This window comes from Canis lupus, chromosome 17 (genome assembly GCF_011100685.1).
Source record: "Canis lupus familiaris isolate Mischka breed German Shepherd chromosome 17, alternate assembly UU_Cfam_GSD_1.0, whole genome shotgun sequence".
Lineage (NCBI taxonomy): Eukaryota > Metazoa > Chordata > Mammalia > Carnivora > Canidae > Canis > Canis lupus.
The window spans coordinates 20,197,438-20,208,861 of NC_049238.1; the positions used below are offsets into that span (position 1 = coordinate 20,197,438).

The following is an 11,424-nucleotide window of genomic DNA, read 5'->3' on the forward strand; positions in this document are numbered from 1 at the left end:
CCAGGATGTAGAAGGCATTCAAGAAATCATAGTTTTTCTTCCTTTTGTCCCTCAAATTCAAGGCCGTTCACATCCTGTGTTTCCTTTTTCAGCATCTTCATCAGCCACTCTTCCTTCCCTCTCTGTTCCACACTCAAGTCTCTAGCTACTTGGGTTTGCTTTAAGTCTTCTAAGCACACCACAGTTTGGGGCACCTCCATATGCCTTTGCTGGTGCTACATCTCTGTTGGCAATGTTCTTCTAATTTTGTTCCTGTCTACACAGCTTCATCTTCTATTCATTCTGCAACTCAATATGGCTTCTCCTACCACTGTTCAATACAGATGCTTCTTGCAAAGGGTATCAGGAACCCCATGGTGCCAATTCTAGAGGGCCCCTTTCAGTAGGAGTCTTTGACATAACCCACTTCTTCTTTCTTTAGCAAACTCTCACTCACTTTCTGTGGTTTTCATACCTACGACACTTTTCTAGTTTTCCTCCTCAAGCTCTCCTGAGTTCTGGTTGCTCAGTTTCAATCTCCCTAACTAATTGGCCTCCTTCAACTCTAACATTAAATAGTGTCGGTTAAGGTCCTAAGCCCTCTTTTTCTTTCAATGGCACTCTATGATGACCCCTATAGCTCATGACTTCAACTAATGTCAAAATGATTTCTAAATTGGTATTCCAGCCCAGACTTCTCTGAGCTCCGAATCTTTATATCCAATTCTTTAATGAACATCGCCACTTGGATGGCTCTCATGCCCCTGAAATTCTACTTGTGCACACTGAACCCATCATCCTTCTTCCAAACTTTGTCCTCCAAGAATGTCCCTGTAAACAGTTCTTTCCCTATCCCTCAGTATATTCCTCCGAACACCAAATCCTATCAACTCAACTTCCATAATATTTGTCAAAACTACCAACTTCTCTACTTCTACAGCCAATATCATGACACAAACCACCACCTTCTCTGGCCTGGCATCCTACACTAGCCTCCAGTCTGGTCTCCCTAGGTATGTCCTTGCCTCCCCTCACCCATTCTTTACTAAATAGTCTTTTAAAGATACATGTCTGATCATGTCACCCCATTCTTAAACCTTGTAATGCTCTTCATTGAGCATAAGTTAAAGTCCAAGTCCTAAACATAACCCCCAACTACCTATATAATCTGGTACCTGCCATATCTCCTGTCACATCTCATGCCACTCTTCACCTTCTCCCTGGGCTCTAGTTACAATGGTCTTTTCCAGTTCCCCTCCAATCTCCTACCACAAGGCACTTACACAGGGTCTGTTTCTGCTACATAGAACATTCATCCTCACCATCTTTCCCTAGATCCCTGCTCTTCATCTTTCAGCTCTCAGTTTGAATGTCAATTCCTAAGGGTATATTTCTTGACTTTCCCACCTAATTTATATCTCTTTGTAATTTGTTCTTATTGTTCCCTTTACTTTCTTTCATAGAATTTAGCATACTTGTAATTCGATAATTATTTGCCCACTTTTGTTGCTCTGTGAAAATATAACATGACTGTTTAATTCATTTTCTCTTCTTTTTAAAAAATTTTTGTTTAGGGCAGCCCGGGTGGCTCAGTGGCTTAGCGCTGCCTTCAGCCCAGGGCCTGATCCTGGAGATCCAGGATCGAGTCCCATGTCAGGCTCCCTGCATGGAGCCTGCTTCTCCCTCTGCCTGTGTCTCTGCCTCTCTCTCTCTCTGTGTGTGTGTCTCTCATGAATAAATAAAATCTTTAAAAATTTTTGTTTAAAGATTTTACTTGTTTGACAGAGAGAAAGCATGTGAGAGAGAGTGAGAGAGCACAAGAAGGGAGAACAGCAGGCAGAGGGAGAAGCAGGCTCCCCACTGAGCAGAGAGCTGGACCCTGGGATCATGACCTGAGTTGAAGGCACACGCTTAACTGACTGAGCCACCCAGGCACCCCCATTTTCTTTTTTTTCTAGGTAAACTCTATGCTCAACGTGGAGCTCAAACTCATGACGCAGGATCAAGAGTTGCATGCTCTCTCAATTGAGCTGGTCAGGTGCCTCTGTTTTGTTCATTCTTGTATTCACAATGACTAGTCCAGTTCCTGGCACATAGCATGTGCTCAGTATATGTTTATAAATAAATGAAATAAATGAAAGCCTTGTATGAATATCACTTCTTCTGGGAAGCCTTCTTTGCCTTCCCTAATTCTTTCTATTCTGAATAATATTTTCTTTCCACATAATTCTATAGCTTGTTGTTTAATTAGCCTTATAGTACTCATGGCAGTCTACCTTGTTGTACTATGGTTCCCTGAGTCTGTCTCCCTCCCCATAAAATGTGCCTCATGAAGACAGGAGCTATGCTCTTTTTTTTTTTTTTTTAGATGTTATTTATTTATTTGAGAGAAAGTGAGAGAGAGAAAGCAAAAGTGAGGGGGAGAGAGAGAGGGAGAGGGAGAAGTAGGCTCTCCATTGAGCAGGACTCTGGGATCATGACCAGATCCAAAGGCAGATGCCTAACTGATTGAACCACCTAGGCGACCCAGGAGCTATGCTCTTTATCTCTGTGTCTCCTTTCCTCACACTTAGCCTGATACTATATTCACTTAAGTTCACCAAAATCAGTTGTGAAGCAAATGAATGAATAAATGTTCCAAGACCTTCAGGGCAAGGAAATGAGGAGACAAGACAAAGAAGGGGTGGTAAAAAATGAAAACAAAAACAAAAAGAAACACCCTTATATTTGTAGAATGATTTACAGTTCACAACGTGTTATCACCTTTATTTCTCACTTAATCCCCACGTCAACCCTGAGAGGGCAAATATTAATATCTCCACATTCAAAGGAGGACTCCAAGCTTCAGGCTAAGTGACCAGAGAAGGGACACCCCGCCATCAAATGGCACAGTCTTCAGACTCCAAACCATCAACCCGAGTGGTCTGTCTCCTGTGTCACAAGGCAAGCTTCCTGTGGACATGGCAAAATGGTTGCTTCTCAGTCCTGGTTTGAATATGAGTCTCATAGGAGTTCAGACCCATTGTTGGCTTGGTGGGAGGAAGAAACTTCCTTCACTGTTTTCTGTGACAATGACCATTCTTTCTCAGGGGATTCCCATCCCAGCATCTTCTTCCAGTGTGGTCCCAGTAACCAGTCAGCATGAGATGATATCAAGAAGGCAATTTTAGCTCCTTAGTAATTCTGGAGCCTGCAAATTTTCAGACACAAGTTATTCAGGGTTTGGGGTTACCCTGCAAAACCAAGTTCTGCCAGCAGAGGGAGATATGACTATGTGACAGAGTCACTGGCGCAGCTCCAAGTCTGGGATCCGTCACTGTGAGATTATCTAACTCAAGAGATCCCTGGCTGTGTCCAAGTCTACATTAATAGCAGTTCCTCTTTCCCCAACAGTTTGTTTTCTCCTTTGTCTGCTGTATTTTCTGGTAAATAGGAGTTGAGTTAACTCCCCATCCCCACCAAAATATAGAAAAATCTGAAAATTAAAAAAAATCTAAATATTAAAAAAAAAAAAAACACTGTCCTTAGTAGCTACCCTTTATTGGACACCTCATAGGTGGATTACAGAATGTTTATCTAACTTTCACATTAATTTAGATGGTACCTGGCAGTCCGGGGACTTGAGCTGAATGTCTCCAACTCCAGAGTGGGTGCTCTTTCTATCACTTTGTACTGGGCCCCAAGGCTCTGATTTCAAATGGCCCCCTACCTGGATCAGCTCCACCTTCTTTCAATGCCCCCCCCCCCCCCACTTGCAGCGTATTAACTCCTGTCTCTCCAGTAAACACTTTCTTGCTTTCTCCAAGCCCGGGGCAGGGCAGAGGGATTGGGGCGAGGGGTGAGGTACTTTCTTTCTTTCCTTACCTTCTGTAGCCATTCCTACTCTGTAATTAGCAGCAGCTGGTTTAATGGTGTAATCCATCCATTGATGAAAATATTCTGTTTCCCCAACTGAATTTCTTCTACTTCTCCATTCTTGAATTTCTTGTTACAAAAATACTTTAAGAACATGTTTTGTTTTGTTTTCCTAAGATTTTTATTATTTTATTTTATTTATTTAGGGAGGAGAAAGTGTGAGGGTGCAAGTGGTGGGGGAGGGGGGCAGAGGGAGAGGGAGAGAAAGATTCTCAAGTAGATTTCAGTTGAGTGCAGAGCCCAACATGGGGCTCCATCTCACAAACCTGAGATCACGACTTGAGTCAAAATCAAGAGTTGGTCACTTAACTGACTGAGACATCCAGGTACCCTTAAAGATTTTATTTATTTATTATCTATTTATTTATTTTTAAATATTTTATTTATTCAAGAGAGACACAGAGAGAGAGAGAGGCAGAGACATAGGCAAAGGGAGAAGCAGGTTCTATGCAGGGAGCCCAATGTGGGACTCGATCTCAGGACTCCAGGATCACGCCCTGGGCTGAAGTGAGTCACTCAACCACTGAGCCACCCAGGCATCCCAAAAGATTTTATTTTTAAGTAATTTTTACACCCAGCATGGGGCCTGAACTTACAACCCCGAGATCAAGAGTTGCATGCTCCTCCACCTGAGCCAGCCAGGTGCCCCAAGAACATGTTTTAAAGAGTTTTGACTGTACCATATATAGAATTGTGTATCCTAATTTTTAAAAAATATACACATTATCAGGGTGCCTGGGTGGTGCAGTTGACTAAGCCTCTCACTCTTGGTCATGATCTTAGGGTCATGAGATCAAGCCCTAGGTGGGGCTCCACGCTAAGCAGAGAATCTGCTTGAGTTTCTCTCTCCCTCTTCCTCTGCTCCTCCCTCCTTCACATGCACTCTCTCTCACTGAAATAAATAAATCTTAAAATGCACACCCACACACATACACACACTATCAACTGTTTTTCTGCTTACTCTCGGTGCAATCCATCCACAAATCCTACCTGAGTTCTACCCATCAAATCTACTGATCTTGACTGCAACATACTGTGTGCTACCACCACTGCCACCGTGGTCCATGCCACCTTCATTCGTCACCTGGACACTGCAGCGGCATTTTAACAGGAATCCCTGCTTCCACTTCCCTACTTCCCCTTCTCTGTAGAACAGCCAAAAATCTTTCTTCTAAACTATAGATCAAATCATACCACTTCCTGCTCTCAACCTCCTGATGGCCTCTCATTGCTCTCAGAATAAACTCCAAAGTCCCTTGCCTGGGCACGTGGCCTTCCATGGTGGGTCTCTAGTTACTTCTCCCATTTCATGTATTCATCCTCTCTCCTTGCTGCACTCTGACTCAGTAACACTGGCCTCCCTGTTCTGCAGTACTCCCAAGCACATTCCAGTCATAGGGCCTGTGCACTTGCTCTTTCTTCTGCCCGCGGGCTTTCCCTCCTGTGGCTGCACAGGGCCTCTCTCCTCCACTTCATTCACTTGTGTTTTCAAATCCATTAGAATGCAAGCAGCATGAAAGAATTTGATTCTCTATTCCAGTGCTTAGAAGTACGCCTGATTCATAAGCCCTCAGGAAATATTTGTTTAATAAATAAATGGTGGGCGCCTGGGTGGCTCAGTCAGTTGAGCGTCTGACTCTTGGTTTCAGCTCAGGTCTTGATCTCATGGGTCATGGGATGGAGCCCCTACTTCCGGCTCCGTGCTCAGCTTGAGCCTCTGTCCCTCCCCCCACTGGTTAGTGTGCATGCTCAAGCTCTCTCTCAAATAAATAAATATATCTTTAAAAATTAAATAAGTGAATGTAGTTATTAATAGCCTTTACAATAATCATATTTCAAAAGATTTTATTTATTTATTCATGAGAGACCCAGAGAGAGGCAGAGACACCCTGTACGGGACTTGATCCCAGGACCGCAGGACCACAACCCGAGCCAAAGGCAGATGCTCAACCACCAAGCCACCCAGGCATCCCTACAATAGTCATTTTGAATGGCTGCTTATCTTTCTTTTTTCTATTTTTTTCTTCTATTTTCTTTTGAATGGCTGCTTATCTTAATGTAAACTTGATTTTACTATGAAATATTAGGTTGAGCCATCTGAAATTGCCATTTTGGAGGTTAAAAATGGTTGATATTGGCAATTTCACATAGTTCAATCGAATAAAACACATTCAGAAAGTTGTATTACATGAATATACCACTTAAAAGTGCCCCCAAAATACCAAAAAGAAAAACCAAACCCATCATCCCTTGTGCCAAAAAAATACCCCCCCCAAACCACCATCCCTTGTGCCAACCATCCAAGCTAAACAGAGGACATTGCCAGCATCCCAGTAGTCCCCTGCAGGACCCTCTGCAGTCACATTTCTCTCCTTTCTCCGTAAGGTAAGCACTCCTGATTTTATAATGTTCATTTGCTTGCTTTTCTTTTTCTTTTATCATCTAAAGAGTACGGTTTTCTTTTGCCTGTTTTTTAAAGTAAACTCTACACTCACTGTGGATCTTGAACTCACAACCCTGAGATTGAGAATCATATGCTCTACCAACTGAGCCAGCCAGTTTTTGAGGTTTATATAATTCATATAGTGTGCATTCTTTTGTAAGGAGCTTTTTTTCTTGTTTCTTTTATTTGATAGACTCATCTATGTTGTTGTGTCTGTTGTGTATAGTGTTATTACTGTATAATATTTCATTGTATGACTATACCACCTATCATCTACTCATATTTTTTTTCATCTACTCATTTTTAAACAAGATTTACTTATTTATTTTAGAGCCAGAGACCAAGAGAGCACTAGAGGAGGGAGGGGTAGGGGGAGAGAGAATCCTCAAGTAGACTTCCCACTGAGCATGGAGCCTGACATGGAGCTGATCCCAGGACCCTGAGATCATGACCTGAGCCAAAGTTGAGAGCCAGATACCTAACCAACTGAGCCACACTGCTGCCCCCAAATTACCATTTGGGTTATTTCCAATTTGGAGTTATTATAGGTTATGACGCTATGAGCATTCTTATTTATGTCTCCTGTGTGCATTGAGCCCGTTTCCCTTGCGTATGTCCCTAGGAGTGGAATTGCTGGGTCATAGAGAATGCAAGTTTCAATTTCAGTAGATGATGTCAAACTGTTTACCAAACTGGATGTAAAAGGTTACACTGATAACAGTGTATGAGAGTTCCAGTTGCTTCAGAAGAACCGAAACTTAATATTGACATTCTTTGTTTTAGATACTTGGTATCCCACTATGCCTTTAATTTGGATTTCTTGGAGATGACAAAGTTAAACATGTTTTCATATGTCTGCTGACATTTCATATCTTCTCCCATGAATTACCTACCCCTTCATATCTCTTGCTCATTTTTTTAAAGATTTTACTTTTAAGTTATCTCAGTGCCCAACATCGAGCTCGAACTCACAACCCTGAGATCAAAAGTTCATGCTCTTCCAACTGAGCCAGCCAGGTGCCCCTCTTGCTCACTTTTCTGCTGAATTATCTGTCTTGTTCTTATTGCTTTATAGGAGTTTATTATTTATTTATTTATTTATTTATTTATTTATTTATTATATTTTATTTATTTATGAGAGACACAAAGAGAGATGCAGAGACACAGGCAGAGGGAGAAGCAGGCTCCATCCAGGGAGCCCATGTGGGACTCGATCCTGGGACTCTGGGATCATGCCCTGGGCTGAAGGCAGACTAACCACTGAGCCACCAGGTGTCCTTATAGGAGTTATTTTATATTCTGGCTTTGAAACTTCTATTGCTTATGTGTGCTGCAAGTATCTTCTCTGTGGCTTGACATTTCATTCTTTTTATGGTGTTTCTTATATTTAGGATTCCTTAAATTGAATACAGACATACTTTTCCATCTTTCTCTTTGATTAGCACTTTTCCTGTTTTGCTTTAAAACTCTTTCTATACCCAAGGTCACAAAGAAATTCTTCTATATTCTTTTCTTTTTAGAGTTTATTTATTCATGATAGACACAGAAAGAGAGAGAGAGAGAGAGACAGGCAGAGGGAGAAGAAGACTTCTCACAGGGAGCCCCATGCGGAACTCAATTTCTGGACTTGGGATCACACCCTGAGCTGAAGGCAGATGTTCAACCGCTGAGCCACCCAGGCGTCCCTCGTATATTATTTTCTAAAAGTTTTATTGTTTTATTTTTTTGTACCCTAAAATATTTGACAATTTTATGCAGGATCCACCAAAGTTTGGGTGTTTACTATTTAACAGCATAACTGGGACGCCTGGGTGGCTTAGCAGTTTAGCACCGCCTTCAGCTTAGGGCGTGATCCTGGAGTCCTGGGATCGGGTCCCACATCCGGCTCCCTGCATGGAGCCTGCTTCTCCCTCTGCCTGTGTCTCTGCCCCCCCCCCCCCGTCTCTCATGAATAAATAAATAAAATCATTAAAAGAAATAAAATTGCGGGGACCCCTGGATGGCTCAGCGGTTTGGCGCTTGCCTTTGGCCCAGAGCGCGATCCTGGAGTAAGGGATCAGGTCTCACATCGGGCTCCTTGCATGGAGCCTGCTTCTCCCTCTGCCTGTGTCTCTGCCTCTCTCTCTCTCTCTCTGTGTGTCTATCATAAATACATAAGTAAATAGGGATCCCTGGGTGGCGCAGCGGTTTAGCGCCTGCCTTTGCCCCAGGGCGCAATCCTGGAGACCCGGGATGGAGTCCCGCTTCAGGCTCCCTGCATGGAGCCTGCTTCTCCTTCTGCCTGTGTCTCTGCCTCTCTCTCTCTCTGCGACTATCATAAATAAATAAAAATTTAAAAAAATAAGTAAATAAATAAATAAATCTTTTTAAAAAATTGCTTGTTTTTAAAAAAAATAACAGCATAACTGACCAAGGTCTAAAGATGTGAAATTACCATGTTCGAGAAATTGGGAGGAATCACCCTATAAACTCACTAGACAGTATGTGATAAGAAGAGTGTACACTTTATCATAGAAAACTTGTCTGTACATAGTAGTTGCTTCAAAAAGCCATTCGACAGTGAGAGACTCCTAACTCCGGGAAACAAAGGGTTGCGGAAGGGGAGTGGGTGGGGGGATGCCACCCAGTCACAGGTACTGAGGAGGGGACTTGATGGGATGAGCACTGGATGTTATGCTATATGTTGGCAAATTGAATATAAATTTAAAAAGTAATGAAAAAAAGCCATTCGATCTTCTCTTGCTTATAAAAATGCTGTTCTAAAATAAAATAAAATAAAATAAAATAAAATAAAATAAAATAAAAATAAAAATGCTGTTCCAGGGGCAGTCCGGGTGGCTCAGCGGTTTAGCGCAGCCTTCGGCCCAGGGCCTGATTCTGGAGATCTGGGATCGAATCCCACGACGGGCTCCCTGCATGGAGCCTGCTTCTCCCTCTGCCTGTGTCTCTGCCTCTCTCTCTCTCTCTCTCTCTGTCTCTCATGAATAAATAAATAACATCTTTAAAAAAAAATGCTGTTCCAAATTTCAGTGTAAAATAGCAAGCTTCTACTCTTTAGTGTGGCTGATATCTTGTCTTCATCTGCTGGTTCTTCTGCCCCAGCCTGTGTCATGAGGTCTGCAATGTTTTTCTCCAGGTCGTCAGTGGGACTCCTCATGCCATCAGTTCTTTCCCACGATCTAGTCAGACATAGTCCGACATTTATCTTGCATCTGTTGCAGGAGTGTCTACACCACCAGGGTGAGATCCTTCGGGTGCTGGGGTCAGTCTCCACCATCTGTCCCATTCCTAGCTTGGCAGTGAAGTCTCAACCACCACTGAAGCTCTAAAAACATTATTGTTTTAAATAGTGGCTTAACTTTATAATTTATTTTAGGTCATAATTTATTTCAGATCATTCTCCCTGCTGTTGCATGTAGGGTGATCTTTTTGTGTGTGCTTGTGTTTTTTTTTTTTTTTTTTTAAGATTTTATTTATTTATTTGACAAAGAGAGCACAAGCAGGGGGAGCGGCAGAGGGAGAGGCAGGTTTCCGGCTGAGCCTGGAGCCTGATGCAGGGCTTGATCCCAGGACCCAGGGATCATGACCTAAGCCGAAGCCAGACGCCCAACCCACTGAGCCACCCAGGCGCCGCATTGTTTTCTTTTTTCAAACACTATTTTAAATGTTGTGGGAACAGCTTCATCCAAGCCCCCTGGGACTCAGGAAGAGGAAATGAGGGTGAGGTGGGCTGGGAGGTGTTGCCCACTAACATTCTAGCCTTGCTCTGCCTCCTGAATTCCAGATGGTTCTCCCGATGATGCCTGTCAGCCAAGCCCACTGTCATCACCGAAGTTGGGAGGTGCCTACAGGGGAAAGTCAGGAGACCGGGGTTGAGGTGAAACTCTGGCCACTCTGACATTTAACCTCGACAGGAAAAGCCCCGGACTCCCTTTGCCTCATCCAACCCCCACCCCCCCCCATGTGTGAAGATCAAGGCACAGAATCCTGTATCTGCAGACGGCCCCGCTGGTGTCCTTTCCCCTGGTCCACCGCCACCAATCGGCAGTCAGACCAAGGTCCTGGCTTTTGCATCCTGGAATGTTGCAGGGGCGGTTTCCTGGTGTGATTCACAAACTACAGGAATGTTTCAGTCTGACCCAGACACTGGCTTGGGGGAGGGGGACACACCCGGAAGCGTCCTCAGCCACTTCCCCATCCCCAGGGGATCTCTACCTTTCTGAGCTCCTCCTGGTGTCTCTCATCCTGGAGGGTCATCGGGTCCCCCCCTTGAGAGGGCACTCACGCCATCCTCTTGCTGCTTCTCCTGCGATGCTGTGTCTCCCACTGGGAGTGACGACACAGGGAGCATGCGTGGGTTTCTCTGCCTCTCCCCAGCCGGGGAGGCTGGACACCGAATACACCCTCTGGCAGTGACAGGGAGCCACCAAATGGTGTTTGGAGGAAGGATTCCAAAGTGGTCCCACACGCACACCTCTGGCCTGACTTGGCTCCCTGCTGTCACAGAGGAGTGACGAAGGAGCCAGGGCCAACTCCCACAGGCCAGGGCAAGTAGATTTTCAAAACCCAAGCCTGTCTCTCTGGTAAAGGCTCAAGTGTCCTCTGCAATAGTTCCATCTAAAGGCCATGCTAACTGCCGAAGTTAATCCCCTAAGAAGATCCTGTCTGTACCTTCCGATGGTTTAGAATCTAAAGAGAATGACAGCTGTTTTGAGCTGGGAGCAGAGTGGCCCCAAGAGCTGGGAGCAGGCTCTGGGCCCGAGTCAGGAAACCTGAGCTCAGGCCTGGCTCGGCCACCGTGTGCCCCGTGACACTGGGCCTCCTGGTGACTTCACCCCTCTGAGCCTGTGCCCTGATATGCCCAGCAAGGGGCAGCCCTGCCCAGCCACTCAGGCAACAGAGTCAGAAAAGTGACACAATTAATATAAAAGTACTTCGAAAAGCGTAAAGTGTTGTAATGATATGAGGGTTCTTAGAAAAGGGCTGAGAGATGAAAGGGGTAGGCCGCTGACCCTTCTCAAGGTATTTTATACAGTAGTTGGAACAATCCTTTATTTGTTCAGTACTTGAGAATTCACAAAGGGTTT

General features: G+C 44.2%; 1 long non-coding RNA gene and 1 pseudogene across 1 annotated transcript; both read right to left on the minus strand.

The window, feature by feature from the left end:
- Positions 1–2,717: 2,717 nt before the first annotated feature.
- Positions 2,718–10,869, minus strand: LOC119874799. The gene is made up of 2 exons (XR_005371842.1): positions 10,553–10,869; positions 2,718–3,169 (listed from the first exon to the last, which is right to left on the minus strand). It is a non-coding gene; the product is annotated as an uncharacterized LOC119874799 (long non-coding RNA).
- Positions 9,291–9,614, minus strand: LOC100686821 (annotated as a pseudogene).
- Positions 10,870–11,424: the final 555 nt, after the last annotated feature.